This window comes from Tenebrio molitor, chromosome Y (assembly GCF_963966145.1).
Source record: "Tenebrio molitor chromosome Y, icTenMoli1.1, whole genome shotgun sequence".
NCBI classification, from domain to species: domain Eukaryota; kingdom Metazoa; phylum Arthropoda; class Insecta; order Coleoptera; family Tenebrionidae; genus Tenebrio; species Tenebrio molitor.
The window spans coordinates 2,665,861-2,693,810 of record NC_091056.1 but is presented as its reverse complement, the minus strand read 5'-3'; the positions used below and the strand labels follow the sequence as shown (position 1 = coordinate 2,693,810).

The window sequence follows — 27,950 nt, the reverse complement described above, 5'->3', positions numbered from 1 at the left end:
GATGTCGATAAGCGAAGAACAAAAAACAAATGCAATAAAACTTTCACTTGTTTCTTGCGGCTAATTGCTGCGCCCGTTCCTGTCACCTATAATGATAAGCCGGCCACACACACAGAGGGAAGAATGTGCAGTTAAAAGTATACACGCTTGTCCTAAGTTAAACCCGTACTCTCCGTGAGTACACTCAATTCAGCAGCATGTTTAATTTAATTTGACATGTCAAGTTTGACTTGTCACTGATGCGGCTTTCAGTGTGAAGCCATCACAACCGGAAGTTACTCCAGTTGTACCATTTAAAAATAAAATTCAGTATCACCCCGTACCAAGTCCTTCATGTACCCCCACCAGAAGTAACACGGAAATTCTGTAGACTCGAGGAGTATTCCCGAGGCTTCACCATTCACTAACATAATATCTATGTATTCACTACTTGAAAATAAACTCTCATTTTCACAAAATTTTAGCTTAAATCACAGAGTCAACGTAAACACCTGCCTTGTGGAGTTGGACAAAACTAACTAAAAACTACACCTCGAACGCAGAGCGGAAAAACTGTATTCTAAAAACACAATGTTTTGCATTGATTTTACAAAAAGTATTATTTCACGGTCACTGTCGTTGGGTCAAATAACTAGAAAATGCGAGTAAATAGACAGCTCGTTAATTTATGAGGGGGAAAAATACTGAAATGAAAATTATATTTCGAAAAAATGATACTGTAGCGTTACAAAACACCACAATAGCGTTTGGCCGGTGTAGGAGGCCCAAGTGATCCTACTATTGCTCGCGGGACTATCACATCGCTGCTCCAACACCTGGTGCTAGCAGAAAAAGCACGGCATTTGACGACGCGAGGCGCCAACCTTCCGCAAAGCTTTTTTTTCACGTCGCACATCCGAAAACGGAGTTCATTGTAGAGTCATTGTGCCAGCCACAACGGGGCGGCTGGAGGAACACGTGTTGGCCCCGCCAATTTAAAGCTGAGGTGACTTCACGCCTCTAGATTGTCGAGCTGCAATCTATCTTTTTTAAACCCCACTTTCCCTTTCTGTCTCTTCACTTTCTCTTCTTTTTCTCAGGTATAGGAGAACCGTACGGCAATGTTGGTTCCTTTTCACCTTCGTAACTTGCCGGAAAGTCATCTTCTTCTTTTCCAACCCCCATCTTTCTCCCTGTCCTACTTTTTTGTTACCTGCGAGATACGGCAATCAACATCTGACTTAATGTGCACGACTTACCGACGTTTTACCGCATCAACACCTGAAATTTCCCGGTCGGTGAAAACCGAAGGTAAACAAACCGGCGCCGGCGCCATGACCGTACACCTGTCATGACACAGCGCACGTGTAGTACCACCGGAAATGCAACCTTTCGAATGCGCAGTACCCTGCAAGGCCAGCACGCCTTATCGCGCTACGGAATAAGGTCGAGAATCGCGCACGTGACAATTTTCGCGATTTATGGGACTGCGGTGCCGGGATTAAAAAGCGGAAGCCGGTCGCATTTCGTCGAGAGCCGCCATGGCGACGCCAGCCAAACATTTTGGGTTCGTGGTCGAGTGACCCCTCGCATTATTAGAGGTAATTACTGCATTTTAGCGATTTCGCATCACTAATACCGTTCATTAGGGGTAGTTCGATCCAGTCAAGTATCGTACCGTACCGTTTCGTATCGAGAAGTACCGGAAGGTTCTTCAAGAATTCTCGTCTAGAACCCCCTTTCAGCGGAAAGGTAATTATTATTATTATTATTATTATTATTATTTAGTATGTTGGTTAAGAGGTTGTACACCCAAACAAAATCCAACAGTAAACAGCGTTATACAATGCAACAGCTCAAAAAGCGACTGTGTACCCGTTACGGGAAACGCTCAATTAAACCTCTGAAATGCAGGTAATTAATCTCTTAAATTGTCCAAGACTAATCACAAAAATATAGCACTCACTACAGTTGCTATTGAACAATGTGCAGGCAGTATAAAGAAGGGAACGATGCAGTATATTAGTAACTGCTCGCGGAACATAAAAAAACCGACCAGATCTAAGATTTGCCCGAGGCACATTGAAACAAATTTGGGATAACAAGAAGGGAGAATTAATAATGCCGTGTATGATCTTATATAGAAATATCAGAAAACTATCGTTACGTCTCATATTGAGAGAACGCAGATTTGCCATATTATGAACAGAATTAGGAGTACCTCTTGGAGGAAATTCAGCAATTAACCTGAACAGAAGATACTTGGCAAACTTCCTCTGAACCGACTCCAAAGCATGAACACCTTTGATAGATCGGCGACCATACAATTGAACAGTACTATTGTAAAATTGTACTAACGGTAAAATTGATTTTATTTGTAAAAAAAAACATGTATTTAATATGCAAATTAGAAAAAATTGCATAAAAAAACTCGTTTTATAAAACTTAAGAGCACTTGTCATTTACAGGCACTCCTGCCTGCGGCAGTCGTGCTGCAAATCTGAGTAGTGTCTTAATATAAGTTTTATAAAACTCATGTTTCAATATACTATGCTTGCTTTTGATGAAGTTAGCGCCACTGCCACCAGGTAGTTCGTTTGAAAATCCTTGACAATTCTTTGTGCTGCTAGTTCCCATCAAAATCACCTTTTATGTTTCTGCTTTTCCTCCAGGCACAGAAAATATTGTATTCTTTTTCCATACAATGATAAGATTTTCGCGGCAATAAATTTTCAACAACAGACCTGGCTTCTTTAATAATATCTTCAAGAACATACAATTCATTTTCATTAAGGAAAGATTGGGCCATTATTTCCTCAAAATTGAAACACTTTCACGAAACTGTTTCTAACTTTGTTGATAAACAAATTACCTCGGTAACCGACTCCCATCCCAATAGCCCCCGCTTTGAGTTTCTAATGTTTAACATCCATTGTTGTTTTTCTGTTTTCGACGTTTTTTTTTTATTTGAATTTTTTTGACGTTTATAATAATTGTCAATCAAAATAATTCAGTAGTTCAATCGAAGTAATGGAGAATGGAATAAAATTTTATACTGTACACGACGATAAAATCTCATTATCTCTCGAGCGTAATTAAACAACGTTCTCAAAGATAAAGTAGAATTTTATCGTCTTGTCCAACATAAATAGACATCATGGAATTGAAAATAACTTTAAAAAGCCATGTCTAAAGTGTCCTTTATGCGCCTCAGAAATTGCAAATTATGACTTACTTGATAGGCATCTTCTGTCAAATCACGAAGTGGTGTTTAAATATCAACATCTCAAATTCGGTTCTAAAAAGACATTCGGTGCGATTCTGATTTTCGTCTAATTCAGGATTGCCAAGTAACAACATTGCGATCTCTGCAATGTTGTAACAATGTCGATAACCATTTTATGATTTTCTCCTATTCTACCCACAAAATTTGCCCATCATGAACATCGTTATTTAACAAGCGTCGGCCATGCGCAATTTGCTTAGCTAGTGGACATTGCACAACTCAAATGTCAAACCCGCGTCAATTAATTTAAAAATTGATTCTTGCTGTTCTTCTGCTAACGTTAAAAAAAGGAACAAGAAGACTAATTTCCAGCAAATGGAAATTATGGTCCAAACGTTGGAGCAGCATATTTTAGTAATTTTTAATTTATTTTAATTTCTTAGCAATTTATATTCTAATCTCAATCTGGCCTTGAAAGCACAGCAGAACTTCGTAATAGCAAAAAAGGTACATACTTATTATTCAATTATTTAACCTATTACACTTACTGATGCTCAGCATTTTCCACGTTTTTTTGAAAATGCATAAGAAAATTTGCCGCAACCAAGTCCATCTTTCAAATTAGCAAGATGATTTGTCACAAGTTTATACAACAATCTTCATAACCATGATTGTTAGAAAAATGGTTATGATTTAGCAAATTAGAATAGCATTTTTTGACAAGACTCTTTATACAACCAGAAAATGCTTACATAACCATTTCTGGTATTGCTAAGGGATAACCATGTTAAATTAGAATTGCACCAATTTAAAGAATGGAAATTAGATTTTGAGAAAAATACCAAGTCATCGTTTCGATTTTATAATTCAAAAAAAATGGAATAATTAAAAAGATGCTAACGTGACGAAATATATTTGTCATCGATCTGGAATTTACGCTACACAACAAAAAACTTTGAAGCGTCAGAGAGGAATGAAATTGAAAGGGACCAATAAAATATCCTGTGATTTAAAAAAACCTTCATCAAAGTATGCCATGAAAGACAAAGACAGATATGACAGGCATGTTGTAGCTTGCGGCAATTCTGACAGATTTAATTTCAGATTCATGATTGTGAATCTTATAGGTTATTAACTTATTATTGTAATATTTGAACGTTATGGCTTTCACCGAACACCAAAAACGCTGCATGTTGGAAATGTATTTTAGAAACGCCGTAAAAATTGATGGGCAGTGGATTTATTCCACAAGTAACGCATTTGAAGATTTCCAGAAAACTTTTCCAGAAGTGATCGTGCATTTTGATACATTTAGCAGAAAAGTACATCATCTTGTGCACTTATACAGGGAAACTGGAAGTGTAGGACGTAAAGAAGGTAGTGGGAGACCAAAGGTGAGAAATGAAGAAAACATTGAAACGGTACGACAAGTAATTGAGGAGCAGCCAAATACTTCAATACGCCATTTACAACAAGTCGATCTGTCCTTTACCACTTGTCAGCGTATTCTGAAACAAGATCTTCATTTACATCCTTATCGTCTACAATTAGTCCATGAACCACTTCCAAATGATCGACCTCAAAGACAGCAATTGTGTCAATGGTTTATGTTGAATTTTCATAAGAATGGTGCGATACTGGAAAAAACATTATTTAGCGATGAATCGTGGTTTCACTTATCTAGATACGTTAACTCACAAAATATGAGAATGTGGAGTGGCGAGAATCCTCATTATTATATTGAAGTACCGTTACATTCACAAAAAATTGGAGTTTTGGCTGCAATAAGTAGAAGAAGACTAATTGGACCTATATTTTTTGAAGGTAAATATTCAATTATTTATGCAACTTTCAAAAACCTAAATGTTCAAATTGCCGAGAGATATCGTCTGGAAATTTTAACTCCTTTTATCGAGACATTGTTAGATGATGAATGAACACAAGGCTATTTCCAGCAAGACGGGGCTCGCATTCACACGACCTGGGCAAATTTAAATTTTTTAATGGAATTTTATGACAACCGCCTTATTAGTTTAATTTAAATATGCCACATGAGTGGCCTCCCAGGTCTTGTGATCTGACCCCGTGTGACTTCTTTTTGTGGCCATACATTAAAAATTCAATTTTCAGTGCACCTGTGGTTGATATGGATGATCTTCGGCAAAGGATAATCATTAACAAATTCGAAGAAATCAATAATTCGCCGTGGATATTGCAAAATGTTATTGACTCCATTCATGCATGCATGAAGGTGGTGGTCACATAACGCATCTTGGTCACATAACGCATCTTCTTAAAGTTTAATTTATTAATGTTGTTAATAATTAATTTTAAATCAATCAAGTACATTTGTTTCATTAAAAAAGTCAAATTTCAAACGGCTGAGTAGTTCAAAATTCAACAACACGTTCGCAGTTCTAGGGCCCCTAAACTGTTTCAACCATCCAAACTTATGTTCAGACATACGTAGTTTTTTTCATGGCACACTTTGATGAAAGTTTTTTTTTAATCACACGTTAGGTTGTCATTGTCCAGCACGTATGATCGTGAAGGAAGAGGATGAAGTTATATTTGAAGTTATGGAAACCCACACAGGACATGAAGCAGAGTTTGGAAGGCTTAGTCTAAAGAAATCCGAAAGAGCAGCAGAGAAACTATTCCAGGGCATTCCCAGTAGTCGAATTTTGGCAGATATTGGAAAAACATTTAATGCAGATGACAGATTTAGTTATACAACAAATCATGACATTCACAATATAAAAAAGGCTTTTATTGTGCAATCTGACGCAATATTTCATAGTGACGATGCTAACAGCATTAGGATTTTAATTTAAAAACTTGAAGAGTCTCATGAAAGTCCTATTTAAGCTTAGTTATAAACCTTATGGACTGAAAAATCAAAAAATTGGCGAAAAAAACTTTTTTTAGTTTTTATGAACGCAGCACAACAGAGAATGTTGGAGAAGTATGGAAATAATATATTAATGATCGACTCGACTCATGGCACAAATCCATACCAAATACAGCTAACCACTTTAATGGCGGTAGATGGTGATTATGAAGGGTTTCCAGTAGCTATATTGTGGTCAAAAGTAGAAGGGTGCGTTGCCAGGACACCTGTGACAGTGGTACCACCACCACCTGATTCTGTCCTACCTGGACGACCGTCTATATAAACCCATGTTTTATGTAAAAGGGGCTGACACTCTGACTCTTAACAGTACGACCAACAGGTCAATTGTTCATTTTTGGTAACCAAACCTTTTTGTTAATAAGTTGTCGTAAGTTGTACCAATATACTACAAAAACACAGTGTGTGTTTTAATTCCGAACACGGAACCCCAAACGTGTCTGGAGGAAACCCCCAGACTAGATCGGCGTCGGAAACATCCGCGACCGAACAATATCAAAAACCTGATTGATGAACTGGATGAAAACACATTTCACAGGATGCTTCAGCATACAGTGGAGATGCAACTTACCAATCCAGAAACCAAGAAATATGGAGAGTATTTTCAGAACTATTATTTCTGCCGACCTACGCAGTGGGCGCACTACTTCAGAAAAGGCTTTCGCAAAAATACCAATATGTCATTAGAGAAATGGTATCAAGAATTAAAATACAACTCCTCGATTGGTGGTGACCAAAAGTTGGCCAGTGACAGCTCCGGGCTCCCAGGGGGTTTTTCGGGGCAGAGGGCGTGGGTTCGGATTTTTAAAAAATGGGCGCCAGGCAGCTATTGTCTTGAGCTGGTTGTTGCTTGTCCAGCTGCCGGGACAAGTGCTCAGATCTTACTCGTCGAAGGTAAGTAAAAGCAAACGCTTTCTGATCGTTAAACAAATTTTGGTTTATTCGGTTACTGCAAAATTATCCACAGAACAGTATTTGGTGGTTCGGTACTGGTTCACACGAATGCGATAATGGTTCGCTTGTAACTACTAGATGAAAATTGAAAGATGCGGAACCAGTACTTTTTGGTGGCCTTAATATCTACTTTGGTCGTAACCAGAAAAGCTTTTCTTTCACATGTGACCGAATCTTAAACTAAACATGATATTCTTCGACGAAATAAAAGATGTTTTGATTCCTGATGAGGAACCTCCCGAACTTAGACTTCCTTCTGATCGAGCTAATTATTAAATGTAAACTTAATGAAACCCAAGGTCAAGATTGGGGTGTCACCTTGACAAAAAATTAAAATTGATCCTGATAGGAAAGTTTAAATCGGTGAAGTTCCGAAACGTTAAATTTGACTGAAATTTCTTTAAGTTGACACTGGAGATTGAATGAAAAGGTTCTTACAAAAAAATTCTAAACATTTGCAAAGTTTCAAAAAAATTTTGTGAACATACAAAAATTATGAAAGCGAGAAGCGAGAAATTCGAGGCGTTCCTAAATTTTGCAATGCCGCGGTAAAAAAATATGGCGACTTAGCTTTATGACGGGTCTGTTGTCTCCTCGAATAGCGTCCTTTTGACTTGCGGTGTGACCTTGGCGATACGGTGCTCAAAATAAACGATCGCCTCTGCGAACGATGTTCTCCAAAATGGTCGCCTCTGCGAACGATCTGGCTACGAATCGCCCTGCGAACGATCTGGCTACGAATCGCCCTGCGAACGATCTGGCTACGAATCGCCCTGCGAACGATCTGGCTACGAATCGCCCTGCGAACGATCTGGCTACGAATCGCCCTGCGAACGATCTGGCTACGAATCGCCCTGCGAACGATCTGGCTACGAATCGCCCTGCGAACGATCTGGCTACGAATCGCCCTGCGAACGACCCCTTTCAGCGAAAAAGGGGGTTCTTGGCGCTAAATCGAAGTCCTTCCGGCACTCCTTTACTCAAAAATTTTCGGTACTCTAAAGTTGCGATACGGTACTGGATCAATTCATCCAAACGGGATTGACTCTAAACTGGATCGAACCACCCCTAATACATGGTCTTAGTGAAATGAATTCAAAATTGAACGATAATTACCTCTATAGTGCGAGGGGTCACTCGACCACGAACTCTAAAAGGCGCTTCGCTGGCGTCGCTTCGACGGCTCTCGACGAAGTGTCCGACTTCCGCATTTTTAATCTCGGTACCGCAGTCCCATAAATCGCGAAAATCGTCACGCGCGCGATTCTCGACCTTATTCAGTTGTGCTATAAGGCGGGCTGCGCTTGCGTGGTACTGCGCAATCAAAAATGTGCATTTCCGGTGGTACTACACGTGCGCGTGTCATGACAGGTGGACCGTCATGGCGTCGGTTTGTTTACCTCGAAATTATACCGAGCGGGAGAATTCAGATTTTGGACGGTATTGTGTCGGTAAGTCGTGCACGTCTATCCTGATGTTAATTGCCGTAACTCGCAGGTCAAAAAAAGGACAGGAAGAAAGATGGGGTTGAAAAGAAGGAGATGACTTTCCGGCAAGTTACTAAAGAGGAAAAGGGACCCAACATTGCCGTACGGTCACCTATCGCTGAGAAGAGAAGAAGAGAAAGTGAAGAGAAAGAGAAAGTGAAAGTGGGGTTCTGAAAGATAGGTTGCAGCTCGCCAACCTAGAGGCGTGAGGCCACCTCAGCCTGACATTTGCGGGGGTAACATGTGTTCTTCCAGCCCCCCCGTGGTGGCTGGCACAAATGACTCTAAATTGAAACTTTCCGCTTCCGGAATGAGCGACGTAAAAAACTTGAAGGCAGGGTGGGCGCGTCGCGTTGCCAAATGCCGTGCGTTAACTGCTAGTTCCGGGTCTTCGAACTGCGATCTATTAGCCCCGCGAGCATAAGTAGGACCTCGTGGCCTCCTACTCCGGCCAATCGCCATTGTGGCGTTTCGTAACGCTACACTACCCCCCTCCTCAAAAAGAAAAAGGAAAAGGTAACTCAGTTGCCTTTTACTTTTTACAAAAAAAACGAAGATGAAGTCTTCACAAAAAAAAACGTCAAAATTTGATCACTGGAAAAGTTTTGGTTTCGCCACGAAAATGGCTTGTCGATATCTGCGCGTATCAAACGATTGAAAACTGAATCTCAATGTCAATTAGTACTTGAGTACTGCGGTATGATGTAAGTCAAGTCCGGCTAAATGTCATAATTTGGGGTTCTTAAATAAACTTTTCCTGAACAAACTCCACGGTAAAATTTTACTGTCGTCAACATTCCAAAGGAGGACAAAAGAATTAATCGAAAAATTGAACGGTACGAAAAAGTGAAATGCAAAGCTCGCTACGGTTCTTCGGCTTCTGCCAGAGATCCTCTGAATTCTTTCAAATCTTTCATGTGCCAAACACCTAGATCTGCGCGGTTCTCATCTTCGAGAGCGTACGCGAGTTTCGATAGTTTTCTCGTTATCGTGCACAGCACGTAGCGTGGCGCTAATTTTTGCGCAAAGTCTTTCGCAGCGCTGGAAAGTACTTTGTTGCGTTTCCAAACTTTGTCGCCTACAAAAAATTCAGCGTCGCGCTTCCGAAGATTGTACGAGCGTTCGTTGCGTTCGTGCGCTTTGTGAAGGTGCTGGGTTACATCCTGCAAGATGGTCTTGAGGTGTTCTAAATTTTTCGCGTGATCTTCGCGATCAGCTGTCGTCAAGGTTTCCGGATTTTCCGCTACTTTGCCGTAAAATTCACCGGTACAGGGTACTACCCTACCAAAATTGAGAAATGCTGGAATGAATCCGGTTACTTCGTTGACCGCTGTGCGAATCGCGTACCCGATCTTTGCCACCTCGGCATCCCACTTTTTGTGAGCGCCTTTGACGTAACTTCGTATGGCAGTGCCAACTGTGCGGTTGTATCGCTCCACAGGGTTGCTCTGAGGGTGATACTTGGCTGTGAACCAGATCTTTTGAACTTTGTAGTTCTCGCAAGTCTTTACAAATTCGTTTCCGACAAACTGCTTGCCGTTGTCGACCAAAATGAATTGCGGTACACCATACACAAGAAAAATTCCGTTCTCGATACATTCTGTAACTTTTGAGCTCGTAGCTTTTCGTAACGGAAATAGTACAACGTACTTCGTGAACCAATCTACGATCACTAAGAGATACGAATATCCTTTCGTGGACGTCGGTAATGGACCAATCAAATCAACGGAAATCATTTGCCACGGAAACTGAACCTTTTTTTCTTTTCCCATAAGCCCTGCGCGAGCGGTGTTCGGTGCTTTTTGCTCATTGCAAACCTTGCAGTTTCGAACGTAACGAATGACGGAACGACGCATTTTCGGCCAAAAGTGATTGATGGATAACCTTGAAAGTGTCTTGTAGTACCCGAAATGAGCTGATGTCGGTGCATCATGACATGATTCTAAAATTTTTGTTCTTTGATTTCGCGGTACTAAAAGCTTCCACTCCGGGACGTTGCCGGGTAGTACAATTTTGTTCGGTACGAATCGATACACGAAACCGTTCTCGACTTTCCATGATGGATTTCTTTGAGGATTGGCGATTATGTTGTCGCGAAGTCGCGTGTACGACTCGTCCAAATCATTCAAGTTCACGCCGAGAAAGCTGTCAATGTCTACCGCAGCAACTTCTGCAGGTAGTCTCGATAGTGCGTCCGGTACTACATTGAGCTTGCCCTTACGATGGACCAAATCGAATGAAAATTGATTGAGCTTGACACTCCATCGCGCTAACTTGCCTGCTGGGTCCTTCATTCGGTTTAACCAGAGCAATGAATAATGGTCCGTCACGATCGTGAAATGGGTGCCCTCAACGTAAGGTCTGAACTTTTCCAACGCGAACAAAACGGCTAAACATTCTCGTTCCGTAACGCTATAATTTCGCTCGGCTTTTGTTAGCGAACGGCTGGCGTACGCGATCACTCTCTCATCTCCGTCTAAATCTTGCGTTAAAACTGCTCCTAGACCGGTGTTTGAAGCGTCAGTTTGGATCACGAAAGGTTTCGAGAAATCAGGACTTGACAATACGGGTGCTGAAACAAGTGCATCCTTGATTTTCTGAAAAGCTTCCTGAGCTTCAGGAGTCCACTCCGTTTTCTGTCGCTTTCGCTTTCCGGTAAGTAACGCGTTTATCGGGGACATGAGGGTCGAAAAATGAGGGATGAAACGCCTATACCAAGAACACATGCCTACGAAACGTTTGATTTCGGTACTAGTCTTCGGGACTGGATAGCTCACCATGGCCGCTACTTTGTCTGGATCGGTACCTAGACCATGTTCATCGACAGTGAAACCCAAATATTTCAAACTTGAGCGGAAAAGTTGACACTTTTTCGCATTCACGGTGAGTTTCGCGTCTCGAAGACGTCGTATCACCTCCCTCAAAACTTGTACGTGTTTCTCGAATGTCGGGGCGATAATGATTAGATCGTCCAGGTAAACAAAGACGTGAGGTTCTAGTTCAGGTCCGAAAATTCTGTCCATGAGACACTGCTGCCTCTGGGCTGCGTTTGTCAGTCCGAACGGTAATACGTTAAAATGAAAAAGACCTCTGCCGGGAATCGCAAAAGCTGTCTTCGGTCTAGACTCTGAATCTAACGGGATTTGCCAAAAAGCGTTCTTGAGATCGATCGAACTGATGTACTTTGCTCCTCGCAACATACTGAGAATCCTGTCGACACGCGGTAATGGGTAACTGTCACGTTTTGTCACGGCATTGAGCCTGCGACCGTCAAAGCAAAGTCGGTATTCACCGGAAGATTTCTTTACTAACAAAATTGGAGAAGACCACGGACTGTCAGAAGGCGATATGACATTGTTCTCGAGCATGCGGTCAATTTCTTTGTTGACTTCCGCAAGCATGTACGGAGACCACCAATACGGACGTTGTTTGATCGGCAATGCTTCTCCCGTGTCGATTGTGACTGTCATTTTGTGTGTCCTCCCTAACTTTCCGTCGTTGCTCAACAAATCTAAATTTTTCCGGATGATCTCGGTGATCTCATGCCGATCCGCGCCACACTCCGTCACCGCGTCACATTCTGGTACTCTTACGATATCCGACGCAACTTCAATTTTGTGACCCGCGAAATCTATCTTGAGTCCGAATAATCTACAAAAGTCGCACCCTAATATGACGCTATGCTGAAGATCTGGCACGTAGTAGACACGAATTCGCCGTCTCGACGAGTCTAACACTGCTTCTAGTTCGATAGCTTTGGTTACCGGATGTTGTTTTCCGTCGGCAGTTCTGATGGTTTTTAGCCGAGATGGGAAAGTTTTTCCACCTGCGCGAAAATGAATTAAATCGGCTCCTTTTCCACCAACTATAGTGCAATTCGAACCGGAATCCACGAGTCCTTCAGTTTCCTTATTGTTTAGACGCAGTCTGATAAATGGCCTATTGTCATTGGTTTTGCTGACGAAAATGGAAGCGGAATTTGCCCGAGAAGGCTTGCAAAACTCTTTGACTTCGTCTAACCAAGCGTTCCACTGGGTGTCCGTACGTTTCGCGATGATCGATGCGTTTACATCGGCCTTGGGATGTTTTAGGAACGTAGCACGGCCGCAAGTCTGCCGCGTCCCTACTGCGCGTTTCCCGACGGATTACACTTTTTGCAGGTCGCCAAGGTGACGTCTGGCTCCCCACAACGGTAGCAAAACTGCTTTCTTTTCAGTCGACAGTTCATGAACGAATGATTCGGCTGTTGGCAATTCCAGCACTTGAACGACCTGGAGGACGAACTCGCGGGTTCACTCCGTCTGGCTGAATTGCCTGAGGGTTCCTTCACGACGATGGCGCGTGGACTCGCTTTCGCGGGTTCGCTCGCCCGAACATATGCCAACTCTGGCTCCAACACGCAAGATGACTTGGGTGCAGCGCGATGTTTCTGCCGCAAAGCCGATAGCTCCTCCACTTTTTTGCACAACTTAATCAACTCCGGTACGGTGACAACTTCGGTGATGCTAAGCTGGTTAAGGTAACATGGAAGCAAATTCCTCCGAATCGTCTTTACCTTGGTTATCTCCGCCGGTGGTCGACTAAGTCTAGCAAAAAGCGTCTCCATAACCGCAACGTAAATGGTTATCGACTCGCTTTTGCCCTGAAGCCTGCCCTTGATTTCGTCCCACAACAATTCATCGAAATCCGGTGGAAGAAATTCCTGTTTCAACAACTGAACCACTTCGTCCCAATCGCTCAATCTGCTCCGAACAGAACGATACCAAATCAGCGCTTTGCCGCTAAAGAGATCAATGGCCGCGTTAAAAAGGTCCCTGTTGGTTGCGTTTCGCGCTACCGACAGTTCCTCTACCCGTTCCAAGAACTGGTTCACCGTCATTCCATTTTCCTCCCCGTTGAAAGATACGCCCCAGGTGTGAATTGGCACTAGTTTCGGTTCCGGAGATCTCGCGTGAGGGTGCACGTAAATGGGAGTAGTCGCGACGACTGGTGGCGCTTCCACCGTAACCGGGCTCGCTTCTGCTGCCTTGTCGTGAAGATCAGCTTCGAGCAACAAACATGTCGCGTACGCCTCATTTCTATACTCCGCATCTCGCTCGCGTCTCATTCGCCGAATGCGAAATGAAAGGTGCGTTAGACGGGTCTTCAACCGTTTGAAGATCATGTCTTCCGCCGTTCCTTCAAATTCTGTCAAAATCGTGCGTATGCTCTCAAGGGTGTCCTCAATGGCCTGGACCTCGGTGTCGTGATCATACTCTGCGTCATGAAGTGACAGAAAGTATTCGTCCGGTCGACCTAGTTCTTTGGACAGAGCTCTCGCTAACAGTTTCCTCTTATCGTCCTGGTTTCGGCTAGTCGTGATGCCGCGTATACGCAATTCATACGTCAGCTCGTCAGCTAGTAAATGCTTGACCTTGAATTGTTCGTCCATTTTGACGAAGACTCACCGCGATTCCACGGGTCGGTAACGCAATAAAAACGCCGGTCAAAACACTACCAAAAAAACAGCGCGCAACACGATAGTCGATTCCGAGAAAAGGTTTTTGTCGTCGAGGGTACAAGATAAGACCGCTACTCAAACAATGAATTCGCCGCTAAATTTCCGCTTCTCATCAACACACAATCAAAAAATTCAACTTTCAATAAACCTTTACCAACTCCCTTTGCTCCGATTGAAAAAAGTGACTGAGCCTCAATGAAGATGAACGATAAACGAAAATTTGTGGTTGCTCCAAAAAATCGAGCCCCACGTTGGGCGCCAAAATTTGTGTGACCAAAAGTTGGCCAGTGACAGCTCCGGGCTCCCAGGGGGTTTTTCGGGGCAGAGGGCGTGGGTTCGGATTTTTAAAAAATGGGCGCCAGGCAGCTATTGTCTTGAGCTGGTTGTTGCTTGTCCAGCTGCCGGGACAAGTGCTCAGATCTTACTCGTCGAAGGTAAGTAAAAGCAAACGCTTTCTGATCGTTAAACAAATTTTGGTTTATTCGGTTACTGCAAAATTATCCACAGAACAGTATTTGGTGGTTCGGTACTGGTTCACACGAATGCGATAATGGTTCGCTTGTAACTACTAGATGAAAATTGAAAGATGCGGAACCAGTACTTTTTGGTGGCCTTAATATCTACTTTGGTCGTAACCAGAAAAGCTTTTCTTTCACATGTGACCGAATCTTAAACTAAACATGATATTCTTCGACGAAATAAAAGATGTTTTGATTCCTGATGAGGAACCTCCCGAACTTAGACTTCCTTCTGATCGAGCTAATTATTAAATGTAAACTTAATGAAACCCAAGGTCAAGATTGGGGTGTCACCTTGACAAAAAATTAAAATTGATCCTGATAGGAAAGTTTAAATCGGTGAAGTTCCGAAACGTTAAATTTGACTGAAATTTCTTTAAGTTGACACTGGAGATTGAATGAAAAGGTTCTTACAAAAAAATTCTAAACATTTGCAAAGTTTCAAAAAAATTTAGTGAACATACAAAAATTATGAAAGCGAGAAGCGAGAAATTCGAGGCGTTCCTAAATTTTGCAATGCCGCGGTAAAAAAATATGGCGACTTAGCTTTATGACGGGTCTGTTGTCTCCTCGAATAGCGTCCTTTTGACTTGCGGTGTGACCTTGGCGATACGGTGCTCAAAATAAACGATCGCCTCTGCGAACGATGTTCTCCAAAATGGTCGCCTCTGCGAACGATCTGGCTACGAATCGCCCTGCGAACGATCTGGCTACGAATCGCCCTGCGAACGATCTGGCTACGAATCGCCCTGCGAACGACCCCTAACGAATTGTCGTTAGTGTTGTGAAAATCGGAAGATTCGGTAATTACCTTTCAGCGAAAAAGGGGGTTCTTGGCGCTAAATCGAAGTCCTTCCGGCACTCCTTTACTCAAAAATTTTCGGTACTCTAAAGTTGCGATATGGTACTGGATCAATTCATCCAAACGGGATTGACTCTAAACTGGATCGAACCACCCCTAATACATGGTCTTAGTGAAATGAATTCAAAATTGAACGATAATTACCTCTATAGTGCGAGGGGTCACTCGACCACGAACTCTAAAAGGCGCTTCGCTGGCGTCGCTTCGACGGCTCTCGACGAAGTGTCCGACTTCCGCATTTTTAATCTCGGTACCGCAGTCCCATAAATCGCGAAAATCGTCACGCGCGCGATTCTCGACCTTATTCAGTTGTGCTATAAGGCGGGCTGCGCTTGCGTGGTACTGCGCAATCAAAAATGTGCATTTCCGGTGGTACTACACGTGCGCGTGTCATGACAGGTGGACCGTCATGGCGTCGGTTTGTTTACCTCGAAATTATACCGAGCGGGAGAATTCAGATTTTGGACGGTATTGTGTCGGTAAGTCGTGCACGTCTATCCTGATGTTAATTGCCGTAACTCGCAGGTCAAAAAAAGGACAGGAAGAAAGATGGGGTTGAAAAGAAGGAGATGACTTTCCGGCAAGTTACTAAAGAGGAAAAGGGACCCAACATTGCCGTACGGTCACCTATCGCTGAGAAGAGAAGAAGAGAAAGTGAAGAGAAAGAGAAAGTGAAAGTGGGGTTCTGAAAGATAGGTTGCAGCTCGCCAACCTAGAGGCGTGAGGCCACCTCAGCCTGACATTTGCGGGGGTAACATGTGTTCTTCCAGCCCCCCCGTGGTGGCTGGCACAAATGACTCTAAGTTGAAACTTTCCGCTTCCGGAATGAGCGACGTAAAAAACTTGAAGGCAGGGTGGGCGCGTCGCGTTGCCAAATGCCGTGCGTTAACTGCTAGTTCCGGGTCTTCGAACTGCGATCTATTAGCCCCGCGAGCATAAGTAGGACCTCGTGGCCTCCTACTCCGGCCAATCGCCATTGTGGCGTTTCGTAACGCTACACTACCCCCCTCCTCAAAAAGAAAAAGGAAAAGGTAACTCAGTTGCCTTTTACTTTTTACAAAAAAACGAAGATGAAGTCTTCACAAAAAAAAACGTCAAAATTTGATCACTGGAAAAGTTTTGGTTTCGCCACGAAAATGGCTTGTCGATATCTGCGCGTATCAAACGATTGAAAACTGAATCTCAATGTCAATTAGTACTTGAGTACTGCGGTATGATGTAAGTCAAGTCCGGTTAAATGTCATAATTTGGGGTTCTTAAATAAACTTTTCCTGAACAAACTCCACGGTAAAATTTTACTGTCGTCAACATTCCAAAGGAGGACAAAAGAATTAATCGAAAAATTGAACGGTACGAAAAAGTGAAATGCAAAGCTCGCTACGGTTCTTCGGCTTCTGCCAGAGATCCTCTGAATTCTTTCAAATCTTTCATGTGCCAAACACCTAGATCTGCGCGGTTCTCATCTTCGAGAGCGTACGCGAGTTTCGATAGTTTTCTCGTTATCGTGCACAGCACGTAGCGTGGCGCTAATTTTTGCGCAAAGTCTTTCGCAGCGCTGGAAAGTACTTTGTTGCGTTTCCAAACTTTGTCGCCTACAAAAAATTCAGCGTCGCGCTTCCGAAGATTGTACGAGCGTTCGTTGCGTTCGTGCGCTTTGTGAAGGTGCTGGGTTACATCCTGCAAGATGGTCTTGAGGTGTTCTAAATTTTTCGCGTGATCTTCGCGATCAGCTGTCGTCAAGGTTTCCGGATTTTCCGCTACTTTGCCGTAAAATTCACCGGTACAGGGTACTACCCTACCAAAATTGAGAAATGCTGGACTGAATCCGGTTACTTCGTTGACCGCTGTGCGAATCGCGTACCCGATCTTTGCCACCTCGGCATCCCACTTTTTGTGAGCGCCTTTGACGTAACTTCGTATGGCAGTGCCAACTGTGCGGTTGTATCGCTCCACAGGGTTGCTCTGAGGGTGATACTTGGCTGTGAACCAGATCTTTTGAACTTTGTAGTTCTCGCAAGTCTTTACAAATTCGTTTCCGACAAACTGCTTGCCGTTGTCGACCAAAATGAATTGCGGTACACCATACACAAGAAAAATTCCGTTCTCGATACATTCTGTAACTTTTGAGCTCGTAGCTTTTCGTAACGGAAATAGTACAACGTACTTCGTGAACCAATCTACGATCACTAAGAGATACGAATATCCTTTCGTGGACGTCGGTAATGGACCAATCAAATCAACGGAAATCATTTGCCACGGAAACTGAACCTTTTTTTCTTTTCCCATAAGCCCTGCGCGAGCGGTGTTCGGTGCTTTTTGCTCATTGCAAACCTTGCAGTTTCGAACGTAACGAATGACGGAACGACGCATTTTCGGCCAAAAGTGATTGATGGATAACCTTGAAAGTGTCTTGTAGTACCCGAAATGAGCTGATGTCGGTGCATCATGACATGATTCTAAAATTTTTGTTCTTTGATTTCGCGGTACTAAAAGCTTCCACTCCGGGACGTTGCCGGGTAGTACAATTTTGTTCGGTACGAATCGATACACGAAACCGTTCTCGACTTTCCATGATGGATTTCTTTGAGGATTGGCGATTATGTTGTCGCGAAGTCGCGTGTACGACTCGTCCAAATCATTCAAGTTCACGCCGAGAAAGCTGTCAATGTCTACCGCAGCAATTTCTGCAGGTAGTCTCGATAGTGCGTCCGGTACTACATTGAGCTTGCCCTTACGATGGACCAAATCGAATGAAAATTGATTGAGCTTGACACTCCATCGCGCTAACTTGCCTGCTGGGTCCTTCATTCGGTTTAACCAGAGCAATGAATAATGGTCCGTCACGATCGTGAAATGGGTGCCCTCAACGTAAGGTCTGAACTTTTCCAACGCGAACAAAACGGCTAAACATTCTCGTTCCGTAACGCTATAATTTCGCTCGGCTTTTGTTAGCGAACGGCTGGCGTACGCGATCACTCTCTCATCTCCGTCTAAATCTTGCGTTAAAACTGCTCCTAGACCGGTGTTTGAAGCGTCAGTTTGGATCACGAAAGGTTTCGAGAAATCAGGACTTGACGATACGGGTGCTGAAACAAGTGCATCCTTGATTTTCTGAAAAGCTTCCTGAGCTTCAGGAGTCCACTCCGTTTTCTGTCGCTTTCGCTTTCCGGTAAGTAACGCGTTTATCGGGGACATGAGGGTCGAAAAATGAGGGATGAAACGCCTATACCAAGAACACATGCCTACGAAACGTTTGATTTCGGTACTAGTCTTCGGGACTGGATAGCTCACCATGGCCGCTACTTTGTCTGGATCGGTACCTAGACCATGTTCATCGACAATGAAACCCAAATATTTCAAACTTGAGCGGAAAAGTTGACACTTTTTCGCATTCACGGTGAGTTTCGCGTCTCGAAGACGTCGTATCACCTCCCTCAAAACTTGTACGTGTTTCTCGAATGTCGGGGCGATAATGATTAGATCGTCCAGGTAAACAAAGACGTGAGGTTCTAGTTCAGGTCCGAAAATTCTGTCCATGAGACACTGCTGCCTCTGGGCTGCGTTTGTCAGTCCGAACGGTAATACGTTAAAATGAAAAAGACCTCTGCCGGGAATCGCAAAAGCTGTCTTCGGTCTAGACTCTGAATCTAACGGGATTTGCCAAAAAGCGTTCTTGAGATCGATCGAACTGATGTACTTTGCTCCTCGCAACATACTGAGAATCCTGTCGACACGCGGTAATGGGTAACTGTCACGTTTTGTCACGGCATTGAGCCTGCGACCGTCAAAGCAAAGTCGGTATTCACCGGAAGATTTCTTTACTAACAAAATTGGAGAAGACCACGGACTGTCAGAAGGCGATATGACATTGTTCTCGAGCATGCGGTCAATTTCTTTGTTGACTTCCGCAAGCATGTACGGAGACCACCAATACGGACGTTGTTTGATCGGCAATGCTTCTCCCGTGTCGATTGTGACTGTCATTTTGTGTGTCCTCCCTAACTTTCCGTCGTTGCTCAACAAATCTAAATTTTTCCGGATGATCTCGGTGATCTCATGCCGATCCGCGCCACACTCCGTCACCGCGTCACATTCTGGTACTCTTACGATATCCGACGCTACTTCAATTTTGTGACCCGCGAAATCTATCTTGAGTCCGAATAATCTACAAAAGTCGCACCCTAATATGACGCTATGCTGAAGATCTGGCACGTAGTAGACACGAATTCGCCGTCTCGACGAGTCTAACACTGCTTCTAGTTCGATAGCTTTGGTTACCGGATGTTGTTTTCCGTCGGCAGTTCTGATGGTTTTTAGCCGAGATGGGAAAGTTTTTCCACCTGCGCGAAAATGAATTAAATCGGCTCCTTTTCCACCAACTATAGTGCAATTCGAACCGGAATCCACGAGTCCTTCAGTTTCCTTATTGTTTAGACGCAGTCTGATAAATGGCCTATTGTCATTGGTTTTGCTGACGAAAATGGAAGCGGAATTTGCCCGAGAAGGCTTGCAAAACTCTTTGACTTCGTCTAACCAAGCGTTCCACTGGGTGTCCGTACGTTTCGCGATGATCGATGCGTTTACATCGGCCTTGGGATGTTTTAGGAACGTAGCACGGCCGCAAGTCTGCCGCGTCCCTACTGCGCGTTTCCCGACGGATTACACTTTTTGCAGGTCGCCAAGGTGACGTCTGGCTCCCCACAACGGTAGCAAAACTGCTTTCTTTTCAGTCGACAGTTCATGAACGAATGATTCGGCTGTTGACAATTCCAGCACTTGAACGACCTGGAGGACGAACTCGCGGGTTCGCTCGCCCGAACATATGCCAACTCTGGCTCCAACACGCAAGATGACTTGGGTGCAGCGCGATGTTTCTGCCGCAAAGCCGATAACTCCTCCACTTTTTTGCACAACTTAATCAACTCCGGTACGGTGACAACTTCGGTGATGCTAAGCTGGTTAAGGTAACATGGAAGCAAATTCCTCCGAATCGTCTTTACCTTGGTTATCTCCGCCGGTGGTCGACTAAGTCTAGCAAAAAGCGTCTCCATAACCGCAACGTAAATGGTTATCGACTCGCTTTTGCCCTGAAGCCTGCCCTTGATTTCGTCCCACAACAATTCATCGAAATCCGGTGGAAGAAATTCCTGTTTCAACAACTGAACCACTTCGTCCCAATCGCTCAATCTGCTCCGAACAGAACGATACCAAATCAGCGCTTTGCCGCTAAAGAGATCAATGGCCGCGTTAAAAAGGTCCCTGTTGGTTGCGTTTCGCGCTACCGACAGTTCCTCTACCCGTTCCAAGAACTGGTTCACCGTCATTCCATTTTCCTCCCCGTTGAAAGATACGCCCCAGGTGTGAATTGGCACTAGTTTCGGTTCCGGAGATCTCGCGTGAGGGTGCACGTAAATGGGAGTAGTCGCGACGACTGGTGGCGCTTCCGCCGTAACCGGGCTCGCTTCTGCTGCCTTGTCGTGAAGATCAGCTTCGAGCAACAAACATGTCGCGTACGCCTCATTTCTATACTCCGCATCTCGCTCGCGTCTCATTCGCCGAATGCGAAATGAAAGGTGCGTTAGACGGGTCTTCAACCGTTTGAAGATCATGTCTTCCGCCGTTCCTTCAAATTCTGTCAAAATCGTGCGTATGCTCTCAAGGGTGTCCTCAATGGCCTGGACCTCGGTGTCGTGATCATACTCTGCGTCATGAAGTGACAGAAAGTAGTCGTCCGGTCGACCTAGTTCTTTGGACAGAGCTCTCGCTAACAGTTTCCTCTTATCGTCCTGGTTTCGGCTAGTCGTGATGCCGCGTATACGCAATTCATACGTCAGCTCGTCAGCTAGTAAATGCTTGACCTTGAATTGTTCGTCCATTTTGACGAAGACTCACCGCGATTCCACGGGTCGGTAACGCAATAAAAACGCCGGTCAAAACACTACCAAAAAACAGCGCGCAACACGATAGTCGATTCCGAGAAAAGGTTTTTGTCGTCGAGGGTACAAGATAAGACCGCTACTCAAACAATGAATTCGCCGCTAAATTTCCGCTTCTCATTAACACACAATCAAAAAATTCAACTTTCAATAAACCTTTACCAACTCCCTTTGCTCCGATTGAAAAAAGTGACTGAGCCTCAATGAAGATGAACGATAAACGAAAATTTGTGGTTGCTCCAAAAAATCGAGCCCCACGTTCTGGGCGTCAAAATTTGTGTGACCAAAAGTTGGCCAGTGACAGCTCCGGGCTCCCAGGGGGTTTTTCGGGGCAGAGGGCGTGGGTTCGGATTTTTAAAAAATGGGCGCCAGGCAGCTATTGTCTTGAGCTGGTTGTTGCTTGTCCAGCTGCCGGGACAAGTGCTCAGATCTTACTCGTCGAAGGTAAGTAAAAGCAAACGCTTTCTGATCGTTAAACAAATTTTGGTTTATTCGGTTACTGCAAAATTATCCACAGAACAGTATTTGGTGGTTCGGTACTGGTTCACACGAATGCGATAATGGTTCGCTTGTAACTACTAGATGAAAATTGAAAGATGCGGAACCAGTACTTTTTGGTGGCCTTAATATCTACTTTGGTCGTAACCAGAAAAGCTTTTCTTTCACATGTGACCGAATCTTAAACTAAACATGATATTCTTCGACGAAATAAAAGATGTTTTGATTCCTGATGAGGAACCTCCCGAACTTAGACTTCCTTCTGATCGAGCTAATTATTAAATGTAAACTTAATGAAACCCAAGGTCAAGATTGGGGTGTCACCTTGACAAAAAATTAAAATTGATCCTGATAGGAAAGTTTAAATCGGTGAAGTTCCGAAACGTTAAATTTGACTGAAATTTCTTTAAGTTGACACTGGAGATTGAATGAAAAGGTTCTTACAAAAAAATTCTAAACATTTGCAAAGTTTCAAAAAAATTTAGTGAACATACAAAAATTATGAAAGCGAGAAGCGAGAAATTCGAGGCGTTCCTAAATTTTGCAATGCCGCGGTAAAAAAAATATGGCGACTTAGCTTTATGACGGGTCTGTTGTCTCCTCGAATAGCGTCCTTTTGACTTGCGGTGTGACCTTGGCGATACGGTGCTCAAAATAAACGATCGCCTCTGCGAACGATGTTCTCCAAAATGGTCGCCTCTGCGAACGATCTGGCTACGAATCGCCCTGCGAACGATCTGGCTACGAATCGCCCTGCGAACGATCTGGCTACGAATCGCCCTGCGAACGACCCCTAACGAATTGTCGTTAGTGTTGTGAAAATCGGAAGATTCGGTAATTACCTTTCAGCGAAAAAGGGGGTTCTTGGCGCTAAATCGAAGTCCTTCCGGCACTCCTTTACTCAAAAATTTTCGGTACTCTAAAGTTGCGATATGGTACTGGATCAATTCATCCAAACGGGATTGACTCTAAACTGGATCGAACCACCCCTAATACATGGTCTTAGTGAAATGAATTCAAAATTGAACGATAATTACCTCTATAGTGCGAGGGGTCACTCGACCACGAACTCTAAAAGGCGCTTCGCTGGCGTCGCTTCGACGGCTCTCGACGAAGTGTCCGACTTCCGCATTTTTAATCTCGGTACCGCAGTCCCATAAATCGCGAAAATCGTCACGCGCGCGATTCTCGACCTTATTCAGTTGTGCTATAAGGCGGGCTGCGCTTGCGTGGTACTGCGCAATCAAAAATGTGCATTTCCGGTGGTACTACACGTGCGCGTGTCATGACAGGTGGACCGTCATGGCGTCGGTTTGTTTACCTCGAAATTATACCGAGCGGGAGAATTCAGATTTTGGACGGTATTGTGTCGGTAAGTCGTGCACGTCTATCCTGATGTTAATTGCCGTAACTCGCAGGTCAAAAAAAGGACAGGAAGAAAGATGGGGTTGAAAAGAAGGAGATGACTTTCCGGCAAGTTACTAAAGAGGAAAAGGGACCCAACATTGCCGTACGGTCACCTATCGCTGAGAAGAGAAGAAGAGAAAGTGAAGAGAAAGAGAAAGTGAAAGTGGGGTTCTGAAAGATAGGTTGCAGCTCGCCAACCTAGAGGCGTGAGGCCACCTCAGCCTGACATTTGCGGGGGTAACATGTGTTCTTCCAGCCCCCCCGTGGTGGCTGGCACAAATGACTCTAAGTTGAAACTTTCCGCTTCCGGAATGAGCGACGTAAAAAACTTGAAGGCAGGGTGGGCGCGTCGCGTTGCCAAATGCCGTGCGTTAACTGCTAGTTCCGGGTCTTCGAACTGCGATCTATTAGCCCCGCGAGCATAAGTAGGACCTCGTGGCCTCCTACTCCGGCCAATCGCCATTGTGGCGTTTCGTAACGCTACAACGTCCACAGAGGCTTGGCATAAGTATTGCCAATATTATTGAGTGCTTACGTCAAAAAATTTTGAGGAGATTAATTTCATTATCTTGGAATAGAGTTCCGCATAAATTGAGCGAACTGCGGAAAAGACATATTATTTCTGAACAAGTTGTTAATGACACGGATATATTTGAAGAGGTCCCTAACATGAAATGGTTAGTTGCATCTAGAAAAAACATAAGCGCAAGTCAATTACTTCACTTTTACACTGTTGCATTTGAAAATAATTCTAATGATACTTGCAATTGCAATTTGAAATGTATTACATATCCATGTAAAAAGTTCATTGTATGTACACTTGCTTTCAAAACTATCGCGTACACATTCAAAATCAAGTAACGATTTTGCAAAATTTAAACAGTGTGAACGGGTAATTTTGAGATTAGGTTAAAGATGACATTGACAGCAACTAAAAAAATTATGATCGGTCTTCTACTCACGGTCCCTTCTTGTTCTCACCTCTTCTTTACTTGGAGAACAGTGCTTTTATTTAGCCCATTATGGGTAGCAACCCTTCTTATGGACCACTCTTCTTCTAATTTGGAAAAGATCAAACTTTGTCGTGCTTTGTCAGTCGAGGCATTTTGACTTTTCAAAAAGTTTAAATGTCAGTTGATTAATTACTACCCTGATTTAATACAGCGAAAGATATGTGTACGGGAAAGTTTTGAAAGCAAGTGTACTTCTTTTTAGTTTGTACTGTACTGATTGATTTCCGAGAGCAAGCAGCTACAATATATGTATATTCCAAAAAATGTCTCAATTAAGAAAGAGAAAAACAAGTGAAATATGGCAGTTCTTCGAACCCATCAATCAACTTTATGCGCAGTGCAATTTTTGTAAGGCAAATATTTCCTATAAAACGTCTATTTCGAATTTGAAATCACATATGCAGAATAAATATCCTACAGTGTCTCTTCGAACAGGTGCAAAACTGGTAAGTTTCATTAAATAAATAATATCCAATAAGTTGAAAGTTCTTTCTTTACTGTACTTTATTTTGCTAGCAAAGTGGGTTATATTTAATTTTTATTTTTGTGATTTACAGCCTGCAAGCGAACGAACAATTTCAAAGGTCGAAGAGAAATCAAAAGCGCACAAAGAAGCTATTCTCCAGGAGGACGCTGTTATTCCGTAAACTTCTGCTGAAAGTCCTCAGCCTCAGATGTCCCAGAAGCCATCCAGATCCCGATGGGTTGGTGCTCAACAAAAAATAACAGGGTTTCTTCCAAAGAAAATCACGCAAAAAGCAAAGGAAAGTATAATCAATTAAGTTTACTGTTTATTTTGGATTTTCAACCATTTCGAGTAGTTGAAGATACCGGTTTTCAACAATTTGTTTCTGCTTTAAATCCTGCATACGCCTTACCCAGTCGGCACACTAAATATAAAACTATTACTCCGGCGATGTATGAAGAATGTCTTCATAAAATGAATGAAATTGTTGAAACCGGAAGAAAATTTTGTGTTACGGCCGACTGTTGGACTTTCAATACAACTATACTCCAATCATTATCTTGGTGAGTGGTCGATGCGATCAAGCAAGTCATGGGTAGCTGTGTAAGTTTTACTTTTTCCACCAAATTTGTGTGTGGTGTCAATCAAATGCTAACTGTCATCGCTGTCATTTACATTCAGAACCCTCGTCAAGCATTCATGTCCAAATCTCACAATCTTATGTCGCGAAATCTAAATATATAAGTCGTACACATCAATTCTTAAATTTAACCGTTCCCGATATGAAAATTATCGGCGTCCGTCGTCCGTCAATCCGACCGAACATTATTCCCGTCTCATGCCGAGCAATATTGCAAAGAAGTTTGGGTTTGAGAAATTAACCGGATTCTTAAACCATAAACCGGACCTAATTTGACCGAAAACGAAAAGTGTGTGACCGGTGTAGAACATTTTGAAATTCCCAAGCAAGTTATTAAAATTTTAGAAAACGATGCGATATGAAGATGACACGTTTGAGGTTATGTCTCGGTGCATATGAATCATGAGCAATTTAACCTAGAAAATAATAAATAGAAAGACTTTGCGGTGTCTCTTTAAGTACTTACATTATTGTAATATTTGGATATTTTTCAACAACTACCAACGCACTTTTTCCATTGGAACTTTCAAAAATCCCTAAATTCAACTTGACGGCTGAAGATTTCCCAAAGACCACTCACCAAGATAAAGAATAGAGTATAAGTTACATTGGTGTTACGGCACATTTTTTAAATGATAACTTCGAGTTACATTCGATTTTCTTAGAATCAATGGGCAATGCATGTGTCTCATACTTCAGAGAATTTGGCAGCAGAATGGCACAGGATTGGGGAATTGAAAAAAAAATCTTACTCGCGGAATCAGACAATGCATATAATATTCAAAATGCACTTTCGATACAATTAAATTGGAGGCATTTCGGTTGTTTCGCTCACACAATAAATTTAATACTTAAAGACGGTTTAAAAAGTGCTGATGTGCAGCAATTAATAAGTAAAGTCAAAATTATTGTCACTCATTTTCGGAAAAGTTACATTGCCAATGAAAAATTATTAATATTTCAGCATCAAAACGGTTTAAATGAAACACCTTTGAAATTAATGAACGATTTTCCAACTCCCTGGAACTCAACTTATTACATATTAGAGATTTACAAAATTAGAGACGGCTGTTAAAAGTTCAATTGCGTTAATTGATAAGAATCTCCCTATTTCAAATTCATTCGAATGGCGATTAGCTAGAAAATTATGTAGGATTTTAAAACCATTTGAAAATGTTACAAAAACCATCAGCGGTGAATTGTGTTCCACAGCATCCTTAGTTATTCCGATTACTAAGGGATTAATTAATGTTGCTTCAAAAAGAATTTTTACCACCAACACAAAAATTAATTTAATGATTGTCTCCACGGTATAAATGAGCGTTTGGGAAATGTTGAACGAAGTAATACGTTAAGCGTATCGACATTTTTAGATCCAAGATTTAAAAATTTGGCATTTTCCAATCTCTCTTCTGCCGACAATGCGAGAAAAAATGTCCAAGAGGCACTTGGAGAAAAACTTTCGGCACAGTTACATAAATTTAATATTGATAAAACAGATGATAATGATAAAGATGATGAATTCTCAATATGGGGTTCCTTTGATCAAAGTGTTGCGGTTGCTCGACCTCGCGGAACGGTCACAAGTCGTGCAATCATTGAAATTCAAAGATACATCGAGGAAGATCTTGTACCGCGAAATTCCGATCCTTTAAAGTGGTGGCGAGAACATACATTTCATTTCCCCAATTTATCTGTAGTTACACAAGAAAAATTGTGTGCTCTAGCTTCCAAAGCTGGCGGCCAAGTTCTCAATGAACGTAGAACACGATTAAGTGACAGGAAAACTCAGATGTTACTATTTTTAAATGTCAATTACAAATATAGCAAATAACTGTATTTTAAATTCTAAAATTTTCTTTAATTATTTTTATTAATATATTCAATTTAATTCCGATGAAAATCCAAATTGTGCGTCATCACTTCCCTTATGCTTTACATCACGTACTGTGGAGATTTTTCTATTTCAGACGATCCACGGACGAAGACATTGAGCTTATAAATAAGAAACTAGGACCGCCAGGACCAGAGCCAAAAGGACAGTCAGGACCACGGACTGCTAGGAGCCACCAGTACCGTCAGTACAAGAAGCCACCAGGACCGTCAGCACCTGGACCCCATCACAGGACAGGACTACGTCACCAGGAACCCGCACTCACCTCCTTGGCCTCCACTGCTGAATTCTGAGTTTAACGAAGGTTTTCTGCAGTTTCCCTTCGACTGTGACGCGAATGCGAAACTCCAAAGCAAAGCCGATCTGCAGCCGCCGCCCACAGCAGCGATATTGTTAACGTTTAAATTGCATATTGTATAAGTAATAATTTAATTGAATGTACAAACATTATGAAAATAAAATGTGGGTGTTTGAATTGAATTTAATGTTGTATTTTTGTATTGTTTTGTTTTTCTTTTATAATTTTTCAAATAAAACATTAATTCATATAAAGTTGTCCGTTTTCTCTAAGGTTATATTGGGGCCGTAAAATTATCCCATTGTGTAAAAATTGATTTGTCTATAATAGGAAACATTTTATGGTTGTAAAGAGCAGGCAA

General features: G+C 42.7%; 2 long non-coding RNA genes across 2 annotated transcripts in view; both read left to right on the top strand.

Moving 5' to 3' along the window:
- The window catches only part of LOC138140549 (uncharacterized), a 390,561-nt gene that overhangs the window by 17,225 nt on the left and 345,386 nt on the right, over positions 1 to 27,950 (top strand). The window lies entirely within an intron of this gene.
- LOC138140646 (uncharacterized) lies at positions 143 to 27,904 on the top strand. Its single transcript, XR_011162678.1, has 3 exons — positions 143 to 1,580; positions 1,629 to 1,731; positions 24,849 to 27,904. It is a non-coding gene; the product is annotated as an uncharacterized lncRNA (long non-coding RNA).